The sequence below is a fragment of the Prionailurus bengalensis genome, chromosome B3, assembly GCF_016509475.1.
Source record: "Prionailurus bengalensis isolate Pbe53 chromosome B3, Fcat_Pben_1.1_paternal_pri, whole genome shotgun sequence".
Classification (NCBI taxonomy): Eukaryota; Metazoa; Chordata; class Mammalia; order Carnivora; family Felidae; genus Prionailurus; species Prionailurus bengalensis.
The window spans coordinates 132,652,069-132,679,373 of NC_057355.1; the positions used below are offsets into that span (position 1 = coordinate 132,652,069).

The 27,305-nt window shown below is 40.2% G+C and overlaps 1 long non-coding RNA gene across 1 annotated transcript; it reads right to left on the bottom strand.

The window, feature by feature from the left end:
- Positions 1-260: 260 nt before the first annotated feature.
- Positions 261-27,292, bottom strand: LOC122469421. The gene is made up of 3 exons (XR_006293463.1): positions 27,170-27,292; positions 23,418-23,571; positions 261-2,863 (listed from the first exon to the last, which is right to left on the bottom strand). It is a non-coding gene; the product is annotated as an uncharacterized LOC122469421 (long non-coding RNA).
- Between the last annotated feature and the right edge of the window lie 13 nt (positions 27,293-27,305).

Consider the following 27,305-nt stretch of genomic DNA (forward strand, 5'->3'; position numbering starts at 1 on the left):
CCTTGTCTCTCTGCCCCTCCCCCACTCACACTCTGTCTCTCTCTCTCTCTGTCTCTCCAAAATAAATAAACATTAAAAAAAATTTTTTTTAAAGAAAGAAACAGTACTTTCCTTTCAGAGAAGAGGCTTTGCTTAAAACCCTATACTTACCTTACTTTTCTATAGTTCATGTAAGGTTGGAAACCCCATCTAGGCCAGATATTTGCATTAGTGAAGGCTTTTTAGGTCTCAAGCATCAGAAAAAAATAATCCAACCCATCTTAAGCAGACGAGGAATTTACTGGCTCATGTTACTGAAAAGTCCAGATACTACTAGCTTCAGTCATGGCTTGATCCAGGAGCTCAAAATGTTATTTCAATTCCATTTCTCTCTATCTCTTAGCTTTGCTTCTTCTGGTCTGGCTCTGTTTTCAACAGAGTGTCTTCTCGAGGTTGTAAGAAGGTCACAGCAGCTCTACTTCACATCCTCCTGAAGTCAAGTCCGCATGGAAGAGGCTTCCTTTCCCTCTGTAGTCTCAGAACTGATCTCATTATATGTCATTGATACGGATGGATCACACAGTCATTCTTGAACCAATGGCTATGCCCTGAGGAATGTGGTGCTCATCTGATCAGGTCTGAGTCAGTGGTACCTGCCCTCTGCTGAAGCTGATAGTGGGCTCAACACATGCAGACCAACTGTGATCAAGGCGGCTCTCCAAAAAGATACTGGGCACTGTCACCAAAAGGATCCTGAACAGACAAAAATGGCAAATGTCCTTCCAAATAAATGATGATTTCAAGGTTATTTTGACTAATGTAAGAAACACTAGTAGGTTGCAAAACTGAAACCCACACCAGAATTTTTAATATTTTTATGAACTTCACCATAGATAACTTCCCCAAATAAGATATCATGGTCTATTTTAACAAATTCAAAGCAAGATCATTATCCCCTCACATTTGAGGAGGGAGGGTTGTCTTTCTTTTCTTCATATTCATTTTAAGCAATGAATCAAACAATATGAAAAAGCTAAAAATAAAAAATAGATCATGAATGTAAAATGTCATTAAATAATAATGATGCATTTTATGGTAGCTGATTGCATGCAATACTTTCAACTTTGGAATAAGGTTACTTTTTTCACCTAAGTGCTGTTAGAAGTTTTTCAGGCCTGAATATACAGGGATCTAAGATGCATATTGATGCATAGTCTGCATAAACAGAGTATGTGAAGACATGAAGAACATACCTACCATAAACCTAAACACTTAAAAATCACATTGTACATAAGAAAATGAAGAGATTATCCAGTATATATATAGAACATCTAGAAAAAGATAAACAACCAACAGAAAATTGGGCAAAAACCCTGAATAGGCACATTTCACAAAAGAAGCTCTCTAAATAACCAATACACATATGGGGCGCCTGGCTGACTCAGTTGGTGGAGCCTGTGACCCTTGGTCTTGGGGTTGTGAGTTCAAGCCCTGTGATGGGAGTAGAGATCACTTTAAAAAAGAAAACAAATAACCGACACACATATAAAAAGGTGCTCAACTTTGTCATCAAGGAAATGCAAATTGAGAGCATAAAGTGATAGCATTCCTCACCCACTAGAAAATAACAAATGTTGGAAAGTACATACAGCAACCAGGATTCTCCTCCACTACTGTTGAGAGTGTAAATTAGCACAACCATTTGGAAAACTATCTGGCAGAACCTATTAACATGGAAATGTGCTTATTCTATGACAGCAATTTCACTCCTAAACATATGCCCAAAAGATATGATCAAGGATGTTCATGAGAAGCACAATTTGTGGTGGTCAAAAAGCAAAAACTACCAAAAGGCCCATCAACACTGGAATGGATCAATAAATTGTGTTATGGTTGCACAACTTGACACTGTGTAGCAGAATGAACAAACAGCATGGATGACTCTCACAAACATAAAATTAGATCTAAGAAACCAGCCACAAAAAACATGCGGTAGCATTCGATTTCTATAAAAGCTAAGAACAAACTAAACTAATCTGTGCAGTTAGCAGACAAGACGCCAGGTAACCTTGGAAGGACAGTGACCTGAAGACTCGGGGGGGGGGGGGGGGGTTGTTAATACTCCACTTCCTGATCTGCTGCCAGCTACGCAAGTATGTTAAGTTAGTGAAACTTCAGCTGGCTGACACTTATGTGCATTTCTCTGAATATATATTACACATTAAAGGTTAAAAATAGAAAAGGAAGAAATCAGTTAAGTCTCCCGCCTGTCATTTCCAGCCTATCTGTTCCTTCCATTACCAATTCCCCTGCTGTTTTGTAAAGTTGCCTTTGTGTGAAAATACTTGCTCCATTTTAACAAGTGGTGGGTGGTTGATGTGATTTCTCTATAAATAGTTTGTAGAGAAACTATTTATAACCACTGTAGTGGCTTGGAAAGCACAGTATAAATGTTCGTTTTAATCATCTGGGGATGTACACAATATTTTGTTCTCATAAGGATCATATTATTAAGTCATAGTATTTTTGCTCAGCTTTAGTTTATCTCTGGAGCACAGCACCCAGAAGCGCCCACGATTCCAGCTGCAGATGTCACCACACTTCATTCCTACGCAGATCACAGCTCTTGGAGACATGAAATTGAGGCAAGAATCAGAGAGAGTCTTCGTTGTTGATCCTGTTGAGTCTTGTTGGAAATAAGAAAATCTGAGAAGATGTGCTTTCTTCTTCGTTCTATTGCTACTTCCCGTCAGTAGCCCCGTACCCAAAACACACAGAATAACGAATGGTCGGATTTGAAACAGAATCTGTTTCTCCAGCTTTCTCCCTGTGAGCCCACAAGTCATTGATCCAACCACAGCTCTTCTCCCTGTTGCAACTTCCTCTGTAAATAAAAGCAGAACAGTTCTGCGTAAATACAGGGGGAAGCTGGATTAACATTCACAATAAACAAGAGATCCTTATAAGCAGCATTCTGTTATTCAGAATAATGGAGCTCGTGGGCTATCTCACGCCATAAGAAAATCCAAAAAGAATACCAAAAAAAAAAAAAAATGTTCATCACAAAATAATGAGTTAATGGGGAGACATTTGTAAACAGACAAAATAGCAAAGGGGATGCATCAAGAAGTAAATCATTTTATTGTGAGGTCTCATAACAAATAGGCAGTGAAGAAGACTCACATCAGTATCCCTTGATGTCATGTGTTAGGAAAATCAAGAAAACAGGTTTTGTTTCTTTTTTCCTTAAGCTCCATGCCCAAGGTGGGGCTTCAGCTTATGACCCTGAGATCAAGAGTCACATGCTCTACCCGCTAGGCCAGCCAGGCACCCCCAAGACAACAGTTTTTCTAACCCATAATGTTGAAAATACTAATTACTATCTTTTGGAAGTTGCTATCCTTTATTTTTGTTGGTATAATATGGGGACTCCAACCTTCTAAGAAATTATTAGGGCATTATTTTTTTGAGATTTCTCAGAACTACAGACTAACTTCTAAAGCTGAATGAAACATGAAATTTTACCTAACCCGATGGTCCTCAAGTCGTGCCATTGAGGAGCCCTGGGGCATCCTACTCAATATGTGAAAGGTGCCCAGGAATTGGTTGGATAAAGACCCAGAGAGAAATACTCAGGACTCTCCCCAAACCTGGGCCAACCTTATTTATTTATTTTTTATTGTTTATTTATTTTTGAGACAGAGAGACACAGCGTAAACAGGGGAGGGGCAGAGAGAGAGAGAGGGAGACAGAGAATCCCAAGCAGACTCTGAGCTGTCAGCACAGAGCCTGATGTGGGGCTCAAACTCACAAACCATGAGATCGTGATCTGAGCTGAAGTCAGATGCTTAACCGACTGAGCCACCCAGATGCCCCTGGGCCAACTTTAGCAAGTAGACCAGCTCATTTTCTGTTTCCATAATGGGCTTCCGCATGAGTTTTATGTGAAGAAATCATTCAACTATTTAAAAACAAGAAATAATAATTTTTTTTTTAATTTTGTTTATTTACCTATTTTGAGAGAGAGAGAGAGCATGAGCAGGGGAGGGGCAGAGAGAGAGAGAGGAAGAGACAGACAGAATCCCAAGCAGACTTCTTGCTATCAGCATGGAGCCTGATGCGCGGCTTGAACCCACAAAACGTGAGATCACGACCTGAGCGGAAAACGAAGAGCCGGCACTTAACCAACTGAACCACTCAGGCGCCCCAAGAACTAATAAAACATGTTGAAGTAGACAACTCATCTTCAAACTTAAGAGTTTATAAAAAGAAAAGTGAGAGGGCCACCTGGGTGGCTCAGTTGGTTAAGCATCCCACTTCGGCTCAGGTCATGATCTTGCAGTTCTGAGTTCAAGCCCTGCGTCGGGCTCTGTACTGACAGCTTGGAGCCTGGAGCCTGCTTCAGATTCTGTGTCTCCCTTTCTCTCTGCCCCTCCCCCGCTCATTCCCTCTCTCTCCCTCTCTTTTTCTCTCCCTCTCTTAAAAATAAATAAACATTAAGAAAAAGAAAATAAAAGTGAGACCCAAGCAGATTAAATGACTTGCCCAAGATCTCAGATGCAATCAGGGGCAGGACTAGACTTGGACCTTTTGTTTTCTGATTCTGGTTTGAATGGACTTTTCCAAACCATGATGTGCCCATCAAAGAGTTTCCACAGTTTCCAAAAAGAGGGGTTGGAAATCCCGAGTGGAAACTAGCATATGCTTATTTATCTAGCTTTTATAGATTCTTCTATTTTCAGTGTCAAAGTCCTTGATACAGAGGCCATCTGCATTTTTTAAATAATGCACAGCATGTCACACGAAATAATATGGGCAGCAGAACCAAGGCTAAAAGTCCACTGTCTGTTTACTCCCAAGTGCTATTTGCAAATGGAAGAAGAAATTAGCTGCTAAAAATGTTACATTGGTTATGATCTGGAATCCTTCGACAGAGTAAAGCTGCCATGGGAACTGACTAGCTGATTTTTAAAGCTTGAAACAGGCCTTTTTCATATACATATACATATACATATACATATACATATACATATACATATACATATTTATATATAGCAGAGTGTTTTTTCTTTAATGTCAGGATGTTTGTTCAAAAATGCTATATAATTAGATAACAGCTTTCTCTGTCATTCCAGCTGTATTTTCTAAAGAGAATATACTGCAATTTTTTTAATCCAATTTGGTAGCTAAAGGGTTAATTAAAGAGAGGGCCTTCTATTTTTAGCTGTTACTATAGCCAGACTCTCATTCAGTCTAAAAACAGCCATGCCTTCTGCACCATTTTTAACCCTGCAAAGCTGAGACTCATGCCTATCCAAATTAAGGATAAGCTTAAATAGCCCATCCTCAGCCAAAACCATGGCAACCAGTACTCAGTACACGTCCTACATCTTGCCCGGTAGTCCTTAACATTCTTTTATCACAAGACAGGAAATCTGTTTTGTTTGGTTGTCATTTAAGGACAGCTTTACACTATAGAATGGCTAACCATTTGCTTTTATTTAGGGAAGAAATGGATTTATGATGGTGTGAGCTTTACAATTAGCTAAAGACAGGAATAATCTTTATTATTTATTTACATATTTATATATTCACTGAGTCATTTCAAAAAGAGACCTGTAGTAACTCCCAAAACGTCCAAAAGGGGATATGGAGAACATGAGAAAATAATAGGAGTATATGGGCTTTCTATAGTTGTGACCATGAACACAACTGGTTTGGCAGTCAGGTTAAATGATAAAAAGAGGGGCGCCTGGGTGGCTCAGTCGCTTAAGTGTCCAACTCTTGATATCAGCTCAGGTTGTGATCTCACAGTTCATGAGGTCAAGCCCCACATCGGGCTCTGCACTGACAGCTCAGAGCCTGCTTGGGATTCCCTCACTCCCCCCCTCTCTCTGCCCCTCCCCTGCTTGCTCTCTCTCTCTCCCCCTCTCTAAATAAATAAATAAACTTTAAAATAAAACACACAAACAAATACAAAATAATAGATTCTGCACAGTGACACCACCCAAGTACCATTATCAAAATGGGAAATACAGGGGGCGCCTTCGAGTCTCAGTCAGTTAAGTGTCTAACTCTTGATTTCAGCTCAGGTCATGATCTCACCATTCCTGTGTTCAAGCCCTGCATCAGGCTCTGCACTGACAGCGTGGATCCTCCTTGGGATTCTCTCTCTCTCCCTCTCTCTGTCCCTCCCCCACTTGTGCACTAACTTGTTCTCTCAAAAATAAATAAGTAAACATTTTTTAAAATGGGAAATACGGTCTTTATTTCCCTGAAAGACCTGAGAGGTCTTTATTTTTCTACCTTATTTCTAAATGAAAATAGCTTTGTGATTTTCTTCTGATTATAACATCAGTACATGCTCAGGTAGACAATCCATGCATTTTAGAATGCTATAAAGAAGAGAGTAAAAATTAGCCTAAATGATGCAGAAGCAACTGTCGTGACCATGGTGACCATCTTCCCATCTCCTTGTGCACTTTCATAAATGTACATAAAATGAAGTGCTACCCTGCATGATGCTCTGGGACCTGCTTTTCCTATTTACTTCGTTGCGAAAATCTTTCCATAGAAATTAATATAGAATTGTGATACACTCTATCAAATAGGTGTATCATCATTTTTTTAACTAAGCCCCTATTTAGGAATATTAAGAGTGTTTCTAGCATCTCACTATTACGAACAACACTACAGTGAAGATTCTTTTACGAACATATCTTTGTTTAATTGGTCAATTGCTTCCACAGGATAAATTCCTAGATGTGAGATTGCTACACCAAACAGCATATATATTTAAGTTGGTGGTTCCTATCATCCAGAAAAGTTGAGCACCCTGGAAAAGTTGAGCCAATCTATATACATGCTTGTTAAAGATGTGCATAAAGTTTCTCTACACCCTCACCAATATTTGGTACCTCGTTCTTTTTTATCTTTTTCTATCTAGTAGAAAAGATGTCATTATGTTTTGATGGGAGCAGCTCTTCTCCCATCAATTCATAACTCTAAGAAAAGGAGAATTATAATTAAATTGAATAAGATAGCTGAGCTACATGATTTTGAAAGGCTCTTCCAGTTTTAACATTCTATAATTCCAGTAGTGCAATTGCTAGATCGTAGAGCAGTTCTATTTTTAACTTTTTGGAAAACCTCCATACTGTTCCCCACAATGGCGACACTAGTTTGCATTCTCACCAACAGTGCATGAGGGTTCCCCTTTCTCCACATCCTTACCAACACCTGATGTTTCCTGTGTTGTTAATTTTAGCCATTCTGACAGGTGTGAGGTGATGTCTCGTTGTTTCGACTTGTATTTCCCAGATGATGACTGATGTTGAGCATCTTTTCATGTGTCTGTTGGCCATCTGGATGTCTTCTTTGGAATTCAAAGGGATACGTGCACCCTGATGTTTATAGCAGCATTATCAACAATAGCCACATTACGGAAAGAGCCCAAATGTCCATCAACAAAAGAATGGATAAGGAAGACATGGTACATATCCACAATGGAATATTACTCAGCCATAAAAAAGAATGAGATATTGCCATTCGCAATGAAGTGGAGAGAACTAGAGAGTATTATGCTAAGTGAAACAAGTTCAGTCAGTGAAAGACAAATACTATATGATTTCACTCACATGCAGAATTGAAGAAACAAAACAAACAATCATGGGAAAAAAAGAGACAGAGAAATCAAGAAACAGACTCTTAACTATAGAGAACAAACTGATGGTTACCAGAGGGGAGGAGGGTGTGGGGATGGGTTAAATAGATGGTGGGGATTAAGGAGGACACTTGTCATGATAAGCACTAGGTGTTATTTGGAAGTATTGAATCACTAAATTGTACACCTGAAATTAAGATTACACTGTATGTTAACTAACTGGAATTTAAATAAAAACTAAAAAAAAAACAACAACTCTATAATTCTACAAAATGTCCCTATTAATTTCTCTACCAAGCATCTATTATAAGCAAGATCCAAAGGGAAGAGAGGTTAACTGGGGGTCTCTAATGTGCATGAAAACAACCCTTTTAGATCACTGTTTATACTCATTTTATTTTTCTAAATTTTTTTAATGTTTATTTATTTTTGAGAGACAGAAAGACAGTGCTAGCAGAGGAGAGGCAGAGAGGGAGGGAGACACAGAATCTGAAGCAGGATCCAGGCTCTGAACTGTCAGCACAGAGCCCGATGCAGGGCTCGAACCCACAAACCACGAGACCATGACCCGAGCCGAAGTCAGACACTTAACCGACTGAGCCACCCAGGCACTCGTGTTTATGCTCATTTTATACAGGAAAAATATGGGGCTCAGAAGGGGTTAAATAAGAGCAGAATCAGAGTAGGTCAAACTGACAAGGTTTTTTTTCCCTATAGCATGCTGTCATTCAGCGGGATTCCTGTCCTTCAGGAACGTACAGTTACCCTAAGGCAGGGATGTGAGTTGCAGAGAGACTACACTCACATAAAAATCATTCAAGTCACATCTGATTTCTAAGGTCAGGCCCTTGTCTTCCTCCACCCACCCCTACCACCACAACTTTGTATCATTCCCTTGGCACTTAATATGGTATTTCCCATAGGGTAAATGCTCAAAGAATACTGCCCATGCTCCTCCCTATCTGCCTGACTACTTGACTGGGAGGGGTAAAACCTTCTCATTGTGGACAAGATGGTCCTACTCCTTGTACCATTTTATAGTGGCCTGGAAGCTAGAAAGCAATTAGCCTCAGACTGGTCATACACCTACCTGGTAGGCCCTCCCTCTACCCAGCCTGACCAGGCTTGGAGCCAAGAGCCCAGAGAAACAGAGTGGGCTCCAGAGACAGAAAGACACTCAGTTCCAGGGCACAAGTGAGACGAATTGTTCCCTTTCATAGTTCTGCTTTTGAGCCTTTCTATACAATCTTAAATATTATCGTATCTTACAGCTTCGACATTTCATCTCTAGCTATTTGACATTTTAGAGCGTCTTTACACTTCATCAAGATTATTATCAGAAACAATCAACAAAACTAAAAGGCAACCTACTGAATCAGGGAAGATATTTGCAAATGACATATCTGATAAAGGGTTAGTGTCCAAAATAGATAAAGAACTTAGAAAATCCGACACCCCCCCAAAATCCCAAATAATCCAATTTAAAAATGGCAGAAGACATGAACAGACATTTCTCCAAAGAAGACATACAGATAGCCAACAGACACACTAAAAGATGCTCAACATCGCTCATTATCAGGGAAATACAAATTAAAACTGCAATGAGATATCACCTCATACCTGTCAGAATAGCCAAAATCAAAAACACACGAAACAACAGGTGTTAGCAAGAGTGTGGAGAAAAAGGAACTCTCATGCACTGTTGGTGGGAATGCAAACTGGTGCAGTCACCGTGGAAAACTGTTTGGAGGTTCCTCAAAAAGTTAAAAATAGAACTACCTTATGATCCAGCAATCATATTACTGAATATTTACACAAAGAATACAAGAACACTAATTCGAAGGGATACACGTACCCCTGTTGCTTATAACAGCATTATTTACAACAGCCAAGATATGGAAGCAACCCAAGTGTCCATCGATCGGTGAATGGCTAAAGAAGACGTGGTGTATATATACAATGGAAAATTATGCAGGCATAAAAAAGAATGAAATCTTGCCATTTGCAATGACATGGGTGGAGCCAGAGAGTATAATGCTAAGCAAAAGAAGTCAGTCAGAGAAAGACAAATACCATATGCTTTCACTCATAAGGGAAATTTAAGAAACAAAACAAACGAGCGAAGGGGGGAAAAATAGGAGAGAGAGATTAGAGAGAGGGAGAGAGAGATACACTCACAAACCTAGAACCAGAATCTTAATTCTAGAGAACAAATTGATGGTGACCAGAGGGGAGAAGGATGAGAGGATGAATGAACAAAGTGATAGGGGATCAAGGAGTTCATTTGTTATGATGAACACAGGGCGATATATGGAAGTGTTGAATCACTATATTTTATACCTGAAACTAATATTACACTGTATGTTAACTAACTGGAATTAAACTAAGAACTTAAAATAATACATACATACACAAATATTACAATTAAAAATATTTTAAAGAATATATCATCATTAGCATTATTGCTATCAATCACTAAACACGGATACTTCAAGTTTTTTATGGTTCAATGTTGTTGGGGTTTTTTAAATTTATTTTGAGAGACAGATAGAGAGGGAGAGAGCAGGGGAGGGGCAGAGAGAGAGGGAGAGAGAGAGAATCCCAAGCAGGCTCAACGCTGTCAGCACAGAGCCCATATTGGGCTAAATTCCATGAACATGAGATCATGATCTTAGCCGGAATCAGGAATCAGACGCTTAACCAACTGAGCCACCCAGGTGCCCCAGTTCAATGTTGGTTTAAAATGGTGCTTCTCAACTACTACTATTCTAGATTAGTAGAACTCAATTAGTTATTGAGTTCTGAGAGCCAGCATATGGTGTGGGCAAAAGCTCAGGACTCAAAAGTCACTAAATTCTGATTGGTTGTGGTCAAAGGGCCAGCACTTGGGGTCGACAGGTACAAATGTTGGTGTTCATGTGCATTCACAATGGTCTAGGATCTAGACTCCATGTAACCACTCTTGCAAAGAAATCATATAATGTGCATTATATATTTCACATAGGTCTTCAATTTGCTTTGTGTCAATATATGACAAGCTGTAATTCAACACTTTCTGTAGATGAAATATTCTCAAAAATAACAGCTGGAAAGATGTGTACATTTACATTGTAAAATTTATACAAACCTCATCTGATACATGAAGCTAGACTACATGTTCGTAATGACTAAGTATTTCAGGTGCTTTGGGCAAGTTAAGAAAATATTTTTTTTTATATTCAAACAACACATCTTTATTATCTTATGTCACCACTGCAACTTTACATCTAATTTTATTACTTCATTATTAGATTACTAAAGTAGTGTTCTAACTACCCTTCTTGCCTCTGTATTTTTAAAATACCTCCAATGCCACTACCAACAAAAACAACAGCAGTAATAATAAAAACTGTTCATAATTACTGAGTGTTCATAAAGTGCCAGACACTTTTCTAAGTGTTTTATAAAGATCATCTAAGTTGTTCTGTACAATGGCCTTATATGGTAATATTCATATATCACTTTATAGGTGAAGGGATTGAGAAAGAGAGATAAAGTAAGTTATCCAAATCATCTACTTAATGGATGGATGAAGATCCAGTTCCCTGAAAAAGGAATTGTCTCCCTAAGATACAGCAAGAAAATGTTTATTTTGATCAATGCCTATAGTTTTTCCAGGCTCTTAGATATGACAAGCCCTCCACTGGGGCCTAGCTCACTGTAAGACTAGCCTCTCTGTAGGAGAGACAATGGCCATGGGCGAGAACACTTGGGCCTACAATGGCAGCCCATTCTCAGGAAGAAGAGTGGGCCTATTGTATTTGCTGCAGTAGAATCAGGCTCTTCTTTCTGATGTGCCATCTTTTTTTGTTTTCAAACAAATGTGTTCTTGCTCAACAACAAAAGGCCTGACAAGATGCCACAGACCTCACGCTATCGAGCTACATAAAAGCAGGAGATGATGAATGTTAAGTGCATTCTGGCTTGGTTTGATTTAAAGAGATCACTTCCAAGAAACACTTGGAATCAGTACTTGAAGTATTAGAGATGTGCCCTGACAGCTGGGGTTTAGAGGAACAAGGGCAGCTTTGTTCTCTTTTATGTCCACTTGTTCCCATGCATTTGTTGTCAGGAACTGCTCATGCACAAGGCACAGGAGAAGAGGACACAACAGAGAGCAAAGAAGTGGGAGATTTTCTCCAACCAATGCTGAGGCGGAGGGATTGGCTGGAGTCTGCTTTTAGTAGTTGCTGCTGGGATTCTGAGTGCTGAGTCCAGCCCGTCCATACAAATGACTTCATGTTCGGGCATCGACAGGCATGTGTACAACCAAACCCATAACCTCTTCTTCTCATGCACAAGGCTAGACTCTACTTCTCAGCCTCCCTTGAGAGTAGAGCTAGTGGAATGTAAGCAGAGGTGATGTGGGCCACCTCTGCACCTGGTGCATTAAAATTTCCATGGTAATTCTCCTCTTTCTTCCCTCATCTGCCAGCTGGATATCCATGCCCAAGTACCCATGCAGCCATGTTTAAAGAATGATGGAGGCTCCATAGCCAGATCCTTGAATGACTATGTGAAGCTAAGCTTAGCAATACCAATACTCTCATGGACTGGAATTTATGAAAAGAAAATATAAACATCTATAGTATCAGGCTGCTGAAATGTGGGCAGGAGGTGGGGGAGGTTTGTTATAGCAGTTAGCATACTGTGACTTATATAGAGTATGCAAGAGCCCAGGGAAAGAATGGATGAGGCTCACTCTGAATGTGTTAGCTCTGACTGCCTTTCTGATCACCTTTCCTTTAGCCTCCCCACCTGCTTGCTGGGGAAAGATGAAGGAAAACACATTGGGTCATTACACACAAGCATGTTGGTGTGACTTTGGAAAAGTCTCTATGAAGATAGTGAAGAACTTACATTCTTTTTTTTTTTTTTTTTTTTGGAGAGAGCAAATGTATGTGCCATGGTGGGGAAGGGGCAGAGGGAGAAGGAGAGAGAGAATCTTAAGCAGGCTCTATGCCCAGCACAGAGCCTGACGCGGGGCTTGTTCTCTCAACCCTGAGATCATAACCTGAGCTGAAATCAAGAGCTGGATGCTTCACCAATTAAGCCACCCAGGTGCCCTGATAACTCACACTTTTGAGGAGAGAAATGCTATCCCAACCAACAAATGTTTATTGGACACATTCCCTAAAGAAATCATCTCGTTAGGTGCTGGGAATACAAAGATTCACCTCTACTTTGGAATTAAAGCAAAAAAGATAGTCCTATAAGCTTGAAAATTGGGGAAACATGATTTAAAAGATAGTTGGGTAATGAAAAAAGACATGCTTTACAGTTAGATAGACCAGAGTTGAAACACTAGATATGACACTCATTAAAATTATGGAAAGTCACTTAATCACTTTGTGCCTCAGTATTTTCATCTTTGAACTGGGATAAAACCTACTAACCTGAGTAAAGTGGGTTTTTTTTCATTTTTTATTTGGAAATAATCTTCAACTTAGAGAAGAGTTGCAAGAATTCCCATCTACCCTTTCCCCAACTTCCCCTCAACGTCAACGATTTGCATGGCTATAATTTAATTATCAAAACTAGGAAATTAACATCGGTACAGAATAGCTAAATGACAGACTGTATTAGAATTTCTGTTTTTTTTTCACTAATGTCCTTTCTCTGTTCCAGGATCCAATCCCAGGAGCCACATGTAGATCCTTCCATTTAGTTATCATGTCTCTTTAGTTACCTTTAGTCCAACACATTTACCTTGTTTTCCTTGCAGTTTATGACCTCACCACTTTGGAAGAGTAGTTGTAATATATCTTTCTAGAATGTCTCTCTCAATTTTAGTTTGTCTATGTTTTCTCCTGATTGAACCAAAGTTATAGATTCAAGGAAAAATATAGCATGAATTGCATTATTTCAGGAGGTACATGGTATTAACATGACTTACTACTGGTGATCACTTGGTGAAGGGGTATCCAAAAGATTTCCCCAGAGTAAAATTACTATTTTCCCCATTCAAGTAGAAGTGAGTCATCCTTATGTATTCTTTGGTAAGGTGTATAGAACTTTTGCCCATCTAGAAAAATCAGGTTGTTTGTTTTCTTATTACTTAGTTTTTGGAGTTCTTTATATATTCCGTAGCTAAGAACATTATCAGATATCTGATTTGAAAATATTTTTTCCAAGTCTATGGCTTTTCATTGTCCTAAAAGTGTCTTTTACAGACCAAGTATTTTTAATTTTAACAAATTGGAATTCATCAAAATTTTTTCTTTTATGGGCCATGCTCTTGGTGTCATGCTTTGTCAAATCAGGCAAGTTTTCTCCTAGAGGTTTTCTAGCTTTGGGTTTTACACTTAAGTCTAGAATTCATTTTGAATTAATTTTTGTAAAAGGTATGAGATAAATATCTAGTTCAGTTTTTTTTTTACAGATGGACATTCAGTTGTTCCAGCACCATTTGTTGAAGGGGCAATTCTTTCTACATTGAATTGCCTTTGTAACTTTACAAAAAAAGGCAGTGATTGTATTTGGATGAGTCTATTTCTGGACTCTCTCCTGTTGCATTTATCTGTGTTCTAAACTTTCACCAACACCATTTTGTCTTAACTACTGTGGCCTTATAGTAAGTCATGAAATAAGGTAACATGAGACCTCCCAACTTTTTCATTTTACAAAACCGTTTTAACTATTCCAGCTCCTTCCCTTCTCCATATAAATTTCAGGATCAGCTTGTTGAGATCAGAAAAGAAGCATAGGAGTGCCTGGGTGGCTCATTTGGTTAGGCATCCAACTCTTGATTTTGGCTTGGGTCATGGAGATCGAGCCCCGAGTGGGGCTCTGTACTGACAGCACAGAAACTGCTTGGGATTCTCTCTCTCTCCCTCTCTCTCTGCCCCTCTCCTGTGCTCTCTCTCTCTCCTTTTTCTCTGTCTCTTGATATAAATAAATAAACTGAAAGAAAGAAAGAAAGAAAGAAAGAAAGAAAGAAAGAAAGAAAGAAAGCAAGCAAATAATTGGGTCTTTTAAATTTTTTTAGTGTTTATTTATTTGAGAGAGAGAGAGAGCGAGAGAGCAAGTGGCAGAGTGGCAGAGAGAGAGGGAGACACAGAATCCGAAGCAGTCTCCAGGCTCTGAGCTGCCAGCACAGAGCCTGATGCGGGGCTTGAACCCACGAGCAGCAAGATGGTGACCTGAGCGGAAATTGGATGCTTAACCATCTGAGCCACCCAGGTACCCCTGGATGCATCTCTTTTTAATGAGAGTCTACCTGCAAATGTATTATCCCACTTTACTTGTAGTATAAGCTTCTAACAGTATATCACCAGTGCTTTTCAACCCTGCTGCACCTGAGAAGCACCAGAGGCGATGTGGAAAACAATACCAATGCCCAAGTTTAACCGAAAATAAATTTCATCAGAATCTGGGGTGAGGTTGGAGGTTGGGGGGAGTGCAAAGAATCATATTTTTCAAAGCTTCCTAGGAGATTCTTAATAAGCCACCAGATTGGGTCACTAATCCCTAAAGATCATGGGTTATCACTTAGTGCTTACGTGTGATGTACAGCCTGGGAATGAAAAGGCTTATGTCTGTCATTGAAAAGGCAAAGTACCTGAGCAGTGGTTATATCTGGTAGCAGTACCAGTGACTAAGCACCTATTGTCCTCATACATCTATGTCACCTGCCCACCCCCTGAAGGCTTCTGTGATTTCTAGTTTAGACTGTAACCATTGGAAGACATTGAACTATGGTATGCGGAATGTGTAAAAACATGTTTAATGGAAATGGGTAAAAGAAATCAATTTCTTATAGGTTTGATATAACATGTCTCAGTCCAATCCATCAGGGAAGCACCAAGCAGAGTAATTTACTTCCTCACCCTGAAACTCTTCAATTTTTATAGATGGTAATGTCAACAATCCAAGAGTCTGAATGTGATTTAAGACCATGAATAATTTTCTAAGAACAAAATATTGGTGAAATCACTGACACTAGGTCTGCCATTTCCATAAGCAGCTTGATAGCAGAAGTCCTACAATAACTCCAAAGTTTAGAGGTTTAGCCTTTGTTAGAACACTAGGAAAAACCTATCTTTAAAATACCCAGTTTTGCATAGAAAAAGTACTAGAAACAACATTTGTTGCATTTTGACTCTCTTATTTTAAATGTTAGGAAGCTGAGAGCTGCCTGGGTGGCTCAGTCAGTTGAGCATTCAACTTCGACTCAGGTCATGATCTCATAGTCCATGAGTTCAAGCCTCATGTGGGCTCTGGGCTGACAGCTCTGAGCCTGGAGCCTGGCTTCGGATACTGCGTCTCCCTCTCTCTCTCTCTGCCTCTCCCCCACTCATGCTCTGTCTCTCTTTCTCAAAAATAAACATACATACATACATACATACATACATACATACATACATACATACATAAAATGTTAGGAAATCTAGGCTCAGAGATGTGCTTTGTTCAAGGCCACACAACTAGCCAAAACCACACAGCCCAAAGGTTCTGATCTCATAAAGTCTTCATTCTACAATGCTTCCATGCTCTTGTAAAATGTATGCAACATTAGGGATGTGCCCATAAAGGAGGGAGAGTGCCCTTCTTTTTCCCTTTCCTCCTTTCATCACTAGAATGTGGATGTAATGGCAGGACCTGGAACAGCCATCTCAGACCATGATGTGGTCCTGGGAATGAGGCAATGCTCAGTATGGTGACAGACGAGATGGAGCACGAGTGTCTGACACTGTGGGGATTCGTACCAATCCTGGAATAGACCCCGTAGACACTAATCCTGGAGTCAGATATTCACAAAAGAGAATACTAAACTTTTGTGTTTTCTATTATTCACTGTTATACATAATCCTAACCAATCATAGTTAGGATTTTTATAGTCTCCAAACGAAGCTATGTAAATGGATCCTCCTAAAAGTAACTTTACTGTCACTTGGAAAAGTCAATGGAGCATAGCATTCTATTGTACACATTAACAAGAATTTTGTTACATGGGAATCCTTCTTGCGAGGGAAGATGAGAAACGTTTTGATTCCATATGGCCCAACCAAAACCTGGGAGTGCAATTATTATTTAAGGGAAAATAGATATTGGGAGCAAGTAGTAGCCTCCAGTATAACTTGCGAGAGAATCTTTTGTTTGTTATATATAAATGAAAAACAACATTCTCAATTGTCTGGAAAGCAAGATTTTTTTTTTAATGACATGCTAGGAGTTAATGGTGATGTTCCTTATTTATTTTTATTTATTTGCTTTTTTAGAGAGAGAGAGCACGTGCACATGCTTGTGAACTGGGGAGGAGCAGGGGAGAGAAAGAGAGAATATGAAGCAGGCTCCACGCCCGGCACAGAGCCCAATGCAGGGCTCGATCTCACAAATGAGAGATTGTCAACTAAGCCTAAATCAAGAGGCGGACACTTAACCAACTGAGCCGCCCAGATGCCCTGGTGATGTTCCTTTTTGGAACAGGATGGTGCTAAGTGTTCAGTGGGATGGATTTTTTCCCCTGGGCTCCCTGAATTGTAATCAAGATAAAAAATCAGAACAAAAGAGATGGGTACTTGCATTGTTATTTCTGAGAAATGCTTGTCTTGGAGACAGTCATTGAGAGACAACATCTCATTCCGCTGTATTAGTTTCCCAGGACTGCTGTAACAAATTCTGGGTAGTCTAAAACAACAAAACTTTATTCTCTGACAGCTCTGGAGGCCTGAGTCTGAAATCAGTATCACTGGGCCAAAATCAAGATGGCAGCAGGGTCTCACTCCCTCTGGAGATTCTAGGGGACAATCCATTCCTTGCTTCTTCTGGCTTCTGGTGGTGCTGACGATCTCTTGCCTTGTGGACCACATGCTCTGATCTCTGCCTCTATCTTCACATTGTCTTCTCTTCCATTTGTGTGACCTTCCTCCACTTCCCTCTTACAAGGACACTTGTGATTGTATTTAGGACCCACTCACATCATCCATGATCACCATCTCATCTCAAGATCCTTCATTTAACCACCTCTGTAGATACCCCTTTTCCTTATAAAACAACATTTATAGAATCCAGGGATTAGGACCTGATCTCTTTGGATGGCCATTATTCAGTGAACTACATCCACCCAAAAGAAAATGTGAAGATGATTGGAAAAAAAAAAGAAAGAAGCCATCACCTTTTGGTGGAATCATCACCTCTTCTTATAAGAAGCCATTTCCTGCCTCTCTTCTCTGTCATCAGGAAGAAAGTTGCATCCTTTCTTGAAAACCAAGGGAGGAAGATGCCAAGAGGATCAATCATTGGTGGATTCACAGGTGCCTACAGAAAGGGGAATTCTGATTCCACTCCCTGGTTACATACATGTCTATGTTAGCCAGTACATCTGCTCACTTGCCCCTGTGATCCAGGCAGAAGGGAATGAATTAAGGAGACAGCGCAGGGTGGAAAATGTGAAAATGTGAGTGGTACCTTGTCTACCTAATCTTTTTTTTTTTTTAATCTGAGGAAGCAAGGATACCATTATACTAAGCAGGTGATTTCCAAATTCCAGTCTTTTACATGTCACCTACGTGTCTTTTGCCACATTGTTACACCAGTAAACACTATTGTTTCCTTTGTAGTTTTCCTTTGAGTTTACTCACTTTTTACATTAAACATTTTTAAAAGAAAAACTATACCTCAGTTATAATTGGAAGAATAGTAGTAAATGCCATAAGCAAGCACCACAAAGACAAAGAAGGATGTCTCAAATACTATGGCCTGAAACTGAACTTCAGCCTTTGTTAAAAATGGAAGATTAGCTAAGATGACAGGTGTTAAAGCCATAGTAGGATCACACTGAGACCTTCTCCTTGATGTAATTAGGAGTGAAAGAATGGCAAAGGGAATAACTTTCTCATGGGGTAATCCAAAGTTATTCAATGCTGTGACTGAGAAATAAAGTATGAAACGCCAGAACCTCAAAGGAGAGGAAGGCTATTCCAGGATAGAAAGATACCGCCAGTTCATACCTGCCTCCACCATCTTGCTAGCAGCTTTTATAACTACTTAGGAATTTACATTGGAAGAGGAGGTGTTAAAAGATGTCCTAGAACTGTAGAGCATGAAATGCTACAAATGTGTCCGTTAGGATTCTTCCCTTGCATGTGAGAGTGAAGAATTTATTGGCTCCTAGAACTGAGAGGTCAGGTTCAAATGCTTCCACCAGAGCTGTATTGGGGGAGCTCAAATAATGTCTTCAGGATGTTTCCTTCTGTCTTCCTCCCTCTTCTCTCTCTCCCCCCTCCTCCTCTCTCTCTGTGTTTCCCCTTATCTGTTGTACCTGTGCTTTCCACAGAGAGTAAGAGAGCGGTCAGCAGCATAGGCCTCTATCTCCCAGCTCAGCAAACCCAGCAGAAAGTGTCAGTGCTAATAGCTGTAGAAGCTAGGTCCCAGAGAGGATGCTGATAGGACCGGATGCTGACTAGATTTCTGTGCCCATCTTTGAATCAATCCCCAGAGCCAGCTGGCTGGACACATTCTGGCCAGGCCAGAGTCACACTCCCCTTTCCTGTGATAAAGGAGGGGCAGGAGAAGAGGGGACTGAGAAGGAGGAAAAATGGAGACTATCACCCAAAGGACAAGGGATGTATTTCCTGAAGGAAGAAAAGAGAAAGGATGCTGGGCAGACAAAAATAACAGGTGTTCACAACAAACGCCTTCTCTGTGCCAGTCGTATGCAATTTGAAAAGAACCCAAAAGCTTACTTAATGGTAATGATGTTTAGAAATATAAGGAGTAAATGTATGTTGAATGGCTACTGTCACCAGGAAAGTGGACCCTGTCAATGCCACTTCCTTGCTCGCCAATCCCAACTGCAACAGTGAGTGCCTGCACCTTATTGCCTAGAGCTTTCTCTGAACACGGAAGCCCACTTTACCTGCCCTTCAGGAATTACCCCCACCCCGTCTCCAGCAGCCCTTAAACACGGTCTGACAGCAGGGTGGTGGATAAATAGCCCAGCTCCCCACCCTTAGGTAGGATAACTCTGTGGTGTTCTGTTTCCCAGAGTTCTCTGGAGGGACTGAGCTCCAGTTATGCACTAGATAGAACCCTTTACAGCTTCCTTCCCTTCTCTGTCTCACTTATGTCCCCCTTTTTGGTGTTTACTGGGATGACCTCCTAAATAAATGACTTGTACTTGAATCCTTGTCCCAGGGTCAGCTTCTGGGAAACCCAAACTATGGCAGCCAGGCAGGCACTTTGGTAAGCTATTTATTCATATTACCTCTGATCATACTCACAACAATCACATAAAGTAGACACTATTGTTATGCTCTGCTGTCTTACACATGAAGAAATAGTCTTTGGTCAAGGTCACACAGCTAGGAAACAGCAAAGCCAGGATTCACAAGCAAGTGGATTCCAACACACACTTAATGGTTATTCTATGTTACCTGCCACTTTACAATATCTCTATAAATGCCCAGCTTCCAGGATCACTTTAAATGAACTAGAGAGAATATGGTTGTGTGTTGTAGAATCCGAAAGGAAAATGTGAGCTGAAGAGTCGTGGGTCTTGCGCATAGTAGGTGCTCATTAATGAGTTGGAATAACTCATTAATAAATTAAGGACTGAAATAACAGGTGACAGTTTTTAGTTTACAGGAAGTTATTAGTGTTGTTCTTTTCTTCACCCTTGAAAAAGAGAAGCTGCCCCTTCTCAGAAATAATTCTCTAATACAGTTTCCTGGGGCACCAGGGGGCTGAGCCAGTTAAGCATCCAACTCTTGATTTCAACTCGGGTCATGATCTCATGGTTTGTGAGATCGAGCCCCGTGTGGGACTCTGTGCTGACAGCACAGGAGCCTGCTTGGGATTCTCTCTCTCTGTCCCTCCCCTGCTTGCATGCTCTCTCTCTCAAAATAAATAAATAAACATAAAATAAAATAAAATAAAATAAAATAAAATAAAATAAAATAAAATAAAATAAAATAAAATAAAATAAAACAAAATAAAATAAAATAAAACAAAACAAAATAAATAAAATGTTCCTAAACTCAATGTCAATGACAGTCTTTCTGGATTACGGGAAAGTAATCATCTTCGAGGTAGGAGAAAAAACTGGGCTCAACTGAGCTCTATTTCATTTTGGAAGAATAATATATGTTAGCCTTTTAGAAAAAGATATGACTTTAAAATATACATACACTTATCTTAGCTTAGATACAGGTTTGCCTAAGAGAAAGGACTGAAGCAAAGTCTCATTTACCCTTCCCATTTTATACATCCATGATTGCACATGAAAAAGATTTTTCCATTATTTTAGGTAGCACGTGCATAAAAGTGCAAACGGGCATAATGAAATGTCACTGAAATAATTGTCTAGCTGCCTATTTCTTGATTTAGTGGAATGAGCTAAATCAAGAGTCAGAAAGCTGAGTTGTATAGGCTAATTATTTATCTTCTCTGTGCTCCAGTAGTTTTTTCTACAAGATGGATATTTTGGTTTAGGAATCACTGGCATCCTTCTAGCCCCCAAATTTTCTGAGGTGCAAAAAGAAATATTTGTTCCCTGTGAGGCTCATTTAAAAAGGAAATTAAGGGGGCGCCTGGGTGGCTCAGTCGGTTAAGCGTCCGACTTCGGCTCAGGTCACGATCTCGCGGTCCGTGAGTTCGAGCCCCGCGTCGGGCTCTGTGCTGACAGCTCAGAGCCTGGAGCCTGTTTCGGATTCTGTGTCTCCCTCTCCCTCTCACCCTCCCCTGTTCATGCTCTGTCTGTCTCTGTCTCAAAAATAAATAAAACGTTAAAAAAATTTTTTTTAATTAAATAAAATAAAAAGGAAATTAAGAAGGCTCAGAGAATCACTCAGTCTCTTATTTGTCTGTTTATCATATATAAACATCCACTCCACATGTTATAAATGACACAGAGGAAGTCTTTCTGTGCCCGGAGCACAACCAAAATTTCTAGACTATGTCCTCACTGTGGGAAATGCCTCCTGAATGGCTGCCCTCAGACCTCTGGTGACATCCAAGATCATTAAAAAGAGAACCAAGGGGCCCCTGGGTGGCTCTGTTGGTTAAGCGTCCAAATCTTGATTTTGGCTCAGGTCATGATCTCACAGTTTTGTAAGTTTGAGCCCCCTTGTCAGGCTCCCCTCTCACAGTGCTGGCCTGTTTGGGACTCTCTCTCTCCCTCTCTCTCTGCCCCTCCCCCACTCACGCTGTCTCTGCCTCTCTCAAAATAAATAAATAACTTAAAAAAAAAAAAAGACGGAAAGAGGGAGAACCAAGAGGGGCACCTGGGTGGTTCAGTCAGTTAAGTGCCAGAGTTTGGCTCAGGTCATGATCTCGTGGTTCATGGGTTCGAGCCCCACATTGGGCTCTGCACTGACAGTATGGAGCCTGCTTGAGATTCTCTCTCTCTCTCTCTCTCTCTCTCTTTCTCTGCCCTTTCTCCACTTGCATTCTCTCTTTCACTCTTTCACTCTCTCTCCCTCTCTCAAAAAGAAAAAAAAAAAAAAGACAGCTAAGAAGTTCATCTGGCACCAGTCAAACCAATATGTCAAAATTAAGCACAAATGGCAGAGGCCCAGAGGCACTGACGATAGGGTGGGCAGAAGATTCAAGGGCCAGATCTCGATGCCCAACACCGGTTACTGGAGCAACAGGAAAACAAAGCACATGCTGCCCAGTGGCTTCCGGAAGTTCCTAGTCCACAAGGTCAAGGAGCTTGAAGTGCCGTGTGTGCAACAAATCTTACTGGGCAGAGATTACTCCCAACGTCTCCTCCAAGAACCGCAAAGCTGCTGCAGAAAGAGCAGGGCCACTGGCCGTCAGAGGCACCCGTCCTGAAGCCAGGCTGCGCAGCGAAGAAAATGAATAGACAGTTTATGTGCATGTCATATTTGTGTTAATAGAGCCATAAAACTAAAAAGAAAAGAAAGCGTTGTCTCTATTTGACCACTTTTGATTTATAAAAGGGCAATTTTGGGTCATTCAGCCTAATAATTTAAGGTGGTTGGAGAGTATATTGCAGGCAGATACCCTAAAAGACAAAGTATGACGGGAGAGGAGGTTGAATCCCTAAGGAAAACTAGATAGGGCACAAATAAAGTATGGTTTTCATCGGTGGCTTAACAAAACCTAGCTGTTGTTTTAATTGATAAATGTGTGGTAGTTTGTGAATCACAGACGCACTTCTAAGAGCTTCACTGCAACTTTCCAAAATCCATCAATTGTTAAAACTCCGAACCCTGCTTTTTAAGTGAAACAAATATGACCAGGATAGACTGACAACTTGGTTATGTCCTTTGCTTTGCTTTGTTTTTAACGGTGAAGCCACTTGTAAACAGGGAATACGTTAGGCGGAGATTATCAAGCCTTTCGGCCAAGCATTGCCCCAATGTATTGTGGCAACTGATTGGCAGTGGAGAAGAGGTAAATGCTCTTCTTAAGCTATGGCAACAGGTTACCTAGTAACCACAGAATGATTAAATTCCATTCACAGAGACTTGTTCTCTTAATTGGAGGAAAAGATATAAAGAACACAGCTGGAGAGAAACGAGAGCAATGGAAGACTGTGACAGGTATTAAGGGGCCTAATATCTGCAATTCTAGCAGCCTTCACTTAAGAGCCACACTATATGATTGATTCTTTTGTTAGTAATAACAAGCAGCTAAGCTGCCTATAGAGCCATAATTCCGTGTTCTTCTCCACTATAGGAAAAAATGAAGATAAAGTATACAATGGAGCACATTAAATGCAGCACAAACTCCAGAGGGTGCTATAGTTCTTAGAGTGACCACTTACCGTGTGCAAGATTATGCCTGTGCTGAGATACCAAAGTTCAATTCCTTACTAGAACTCAGAATGGTCATTTGGGGTCAGTATATCCTGCTATCACTCTCTTCTGTCTGTTGGGCACATACTGCTTTATAGAGAATTATGGTCATGCCATTCTCTCCTGCTTTAAACAATAAAATTAAGAAAAATCAAGGTCTAGATTGACAATGATGAGGATTTTTTTTAATCCATTAATTTTTTTCCTGTGCTCAAAAACGAAATCACCATGTATGTCACTAGCTATAGTTGGAAAAGTTCTACCTGAGGGTCACTTTTAAAAATGTTTTTCAGTTACATCTTATACTCCTTGAGTAAGATTTGTAGGTTAATATTGCCTTAGTTTGGCTGCTCTGCTCACAGGTATGCAGCGTAAAACTTTTTGGGGGCACCTGGGTAGCTCAGTTGGTTAAGCATCCAAATCCTGATTTCAGCTCAGGTCATGATCTCATGGTTTGTGAGATCGAGCCCCATGTGGGGCTCTGTGCTGACAGCGTGGAGCCTGCTTGGGATTCTCTCTCTCTCTCTCTCTCTCTCTGCCCCCCACCCCGCTCGTGTGTGCGCATGCACACTGTCTCTCTCTCTCTCAAATAAATAAACATTAAAGAAAAAAAAACTTTCTAAAAAAGAAAAACTTTCTTAAAGCCCCCTCTAATGACAAACAACAAATTAATCCATTATTGTGTAACATGCTAACCCCTCCAAGGTCCAAGTTCTGTTTTCTCTTTTAGTATTAGATGAATCAGGAGCTGCAGTATTTTGATTGGAGAATGACTAAGAGCCAGTCAATGGCTCACATTCTTAAGTGCTCTTCAGTCACCAAAACCTAAGGGATTTTGTTTTGAAACTGGTCAACACAAAATGCACACACATCATGTAATTGTATTTCTTTTACTCCGCCCTGTTATATATTTCTTTAAAAAATTTTTCCTGTTTGTTTTTGTCCTTCAGGGACTTTCAGGATTAAAATACGTTCATGATAACACAATGAATGGAAAAAAGATTATCTTGGCCTTTTACGTCTTGTTGCTTTTATTGGATAATTTTCACCATGATGTTAAGCAGGTCCAAACAGACAAACATGAGTTCTAGGAATCCTCTGAATTATGAAACTAAGGGTTATCTATAAATATATAGACTAAATGTAGAAATAATGATTTTTAAACTATAAAATAAAATGCAGTAAATAAACTATTATATGTATTAGACTATATATTATGGTATGTGTGATACATAGTTTATTTTATTTATATCTCCAGTTCCAAAGGGCTTAGAGCTCCTCCAATAAAACAGAAGCTTAATTGAGTCATTAAAACAAGAGTGGAATAAAAAAGCCACCTGCCTGGGGTGCCTGGGTGGCGCAGTCGGTTAAGCGTCCGACTTCAACCAGCTCACGATCTCACGGTCCGTGAGTTCGAGCCCCGTGTCGGGCTCTGGGCTGATGGCTCAGAGCCTGGAGCCTGTTTCTGATTCTGTGTCTCCCTCTCTCTCTGCCCCTCCCTCGTTCATGCTCTGTCTCTCTCTGTCCCAAAAATAAAATAAACGTTGAAAAAAAAAGTTTTTTTTTAAATAAAAATTAAAAAAAAAAAGCCACCTGCCTAATAAAGGGAATTAGAGGTAAATAGAAAAATAGGCTATGAATAATTATTGCAACTGAGCGTACATTTTATTTATGCTTTCTGTCAGCTAAGACAAAAAGGGAAACCCAATAGTAAAAGTAAGCATGCCAATTCATTAGGGCCAAAAAATAATTTCCTTCTAAAATGTAACATATAAATTTCTAGATATCAATAAAAAGTATACCATTGGAATAATTTCTTAATATGAAATTCATACTTAAATATTCAATAAAAGGTCTTTAGGAATGGCCCCTCTCCAAGTCCATTGCACCTGGTGGTGATTCTTCCCAGTGGAGGGGTATTTTTGGGAACTAACTCTACCATAAGCCCATACTAGCTGTATGCATCCTGCCTATGATCATGGATTGCCTCCTGGGAATAGCAACCAGAAAGGACCCTGTCTTTCTTGTTTATACACACAGAGTGAAAGCCAAGGACATATTAAATTGAACTTAGGATAACATGTTTGCTGCTAAAACTGGAGAGAGAAAGTAAATTTTTGAAAGAATTGTAACAAAATACTTAAATAATGAGGATGGCTTCAATTGAAGTTGGGTACCAAGCAATGCTGTCTCTAGAACCCTCTCCTGATCTTGGAGATATTTAAAAGCAATATCCACTTTTTATATTCTAAAATGTACTTTCATAAGAGGAGCTGGCATCACCTTCGTGTGAATCAAGTCACTGTGTTATCTTCCCAGGGGTGTTTGCCCTTTATATATATATAGGCATATAATACCTATATATATATATATATATATATAGGCATATAATACCTATATATATATATATATATATATATATATATATAGGCATATAATACCTATTATATGCAAGGTATTTTCCAGATATCAGTAGTGGAATAAAAGGCTTCATGTTCTTAGACAGGGATTTCAAGTATCAGTGAGTAGGAAGGCAAGAGAGTTTTTCTTCTCTGGGTAACATGTGACTCTCTACCCATGTTAGACCTTTGTTGTTGGGGCCACAGAGCCATCACACATCCTTCCACATTCCTCAGATTTTTAATCTAATGTTCTCCTTTCCCTGGTCTTAGCGAACCAGGAGTTCAGATGTTACTGTAACTGAATTTCTGGCTTATTCCCCTTTCCTTGTCATAGGATTCCTGACTTACTCCCTTACATCTGAATTTTTCTGATACCCCAGCTTTTCTGAGATAGGGTCTTACAAAGAGAGAAAACTATTATTTGTTGAAAGCCTCGTTTTATTTTCCAGGCAGTGGACTTATTAATCCTTGCAACTACAACATTAATAGCGTCTTTTACATTTTAGAAAAGAAGGACCTGTGCCTCAGAGAGGTTTCCAAAGATCAAGTTGGCAAGTGGCAGAAAAGTTCCACGTATCTGCCTCCAAAGCCAGTACTTTTTCCATTACAGCAATGGTTCTCCAAGGGGTTGCAATTTTGCCACCTACCCCTGGGAAATTTGGCAATATCTGGAGACAGGCTTGTCACAGCCAGAGGTGGAGTGGGTGGGTTACTAGTGTCATCTAGTGGGTAGAGACCATGGATGCTGCTAACACCCTACTAGGTACAGGGCACCTCCCACAACAAGGAATTATGCACCCAGCCCAAAACGTCAGTGGTGCCACTAAGGAGAAGCACCAGGTTACAGAATGTTCCCTGCCCTATTATGATTTTATTTGCAAGGATCCAAAGCTAGGTAACTGCTTCAACATTAAACAAATTGTAGAAAGCCACAGATCAATCAAGGCCTTGTTCATGCTGCAACTCTCTTCCAGCCTAAAGAAAAACATATTGGAGCCTTAAGATGAAAAAGGCTGGGGGTGGGGAGGGAAGAGGGGTAGTGCTCAGTAAGCAGAAAGGAAATGCAAACTGATTCTTGGGGTTAAAAATCAAGAGGTAAATATATAGATATCTTTCACCCCCAGGATTTTCACTAATCCCAATGTTCGCTCACTACTCTGAAATTTAACTATTGGGAACTGGCTAAATGTTACCCTGACCTCAACCAACATTTGCTTTTGATTTTTTTCCGGGACCCAGGGGACGTGGATACCAGATGAGGCCACCTTGTCTCCCGCTCTTCCCGCAGGGACAAGACCTGCCAGGGGCTGGTGACTTACCTCCCGACAGGAGGCGGCTCTGTGGACGACTGGCAGGATTCCAGGGCCACAGACCGGTGTTTGGGACACTTTCCCCGCCCAGTAAAGGCCGCCTCCCCTCGTTCCCCACTCCACAATCCTCAACTGCTCTCCCCCT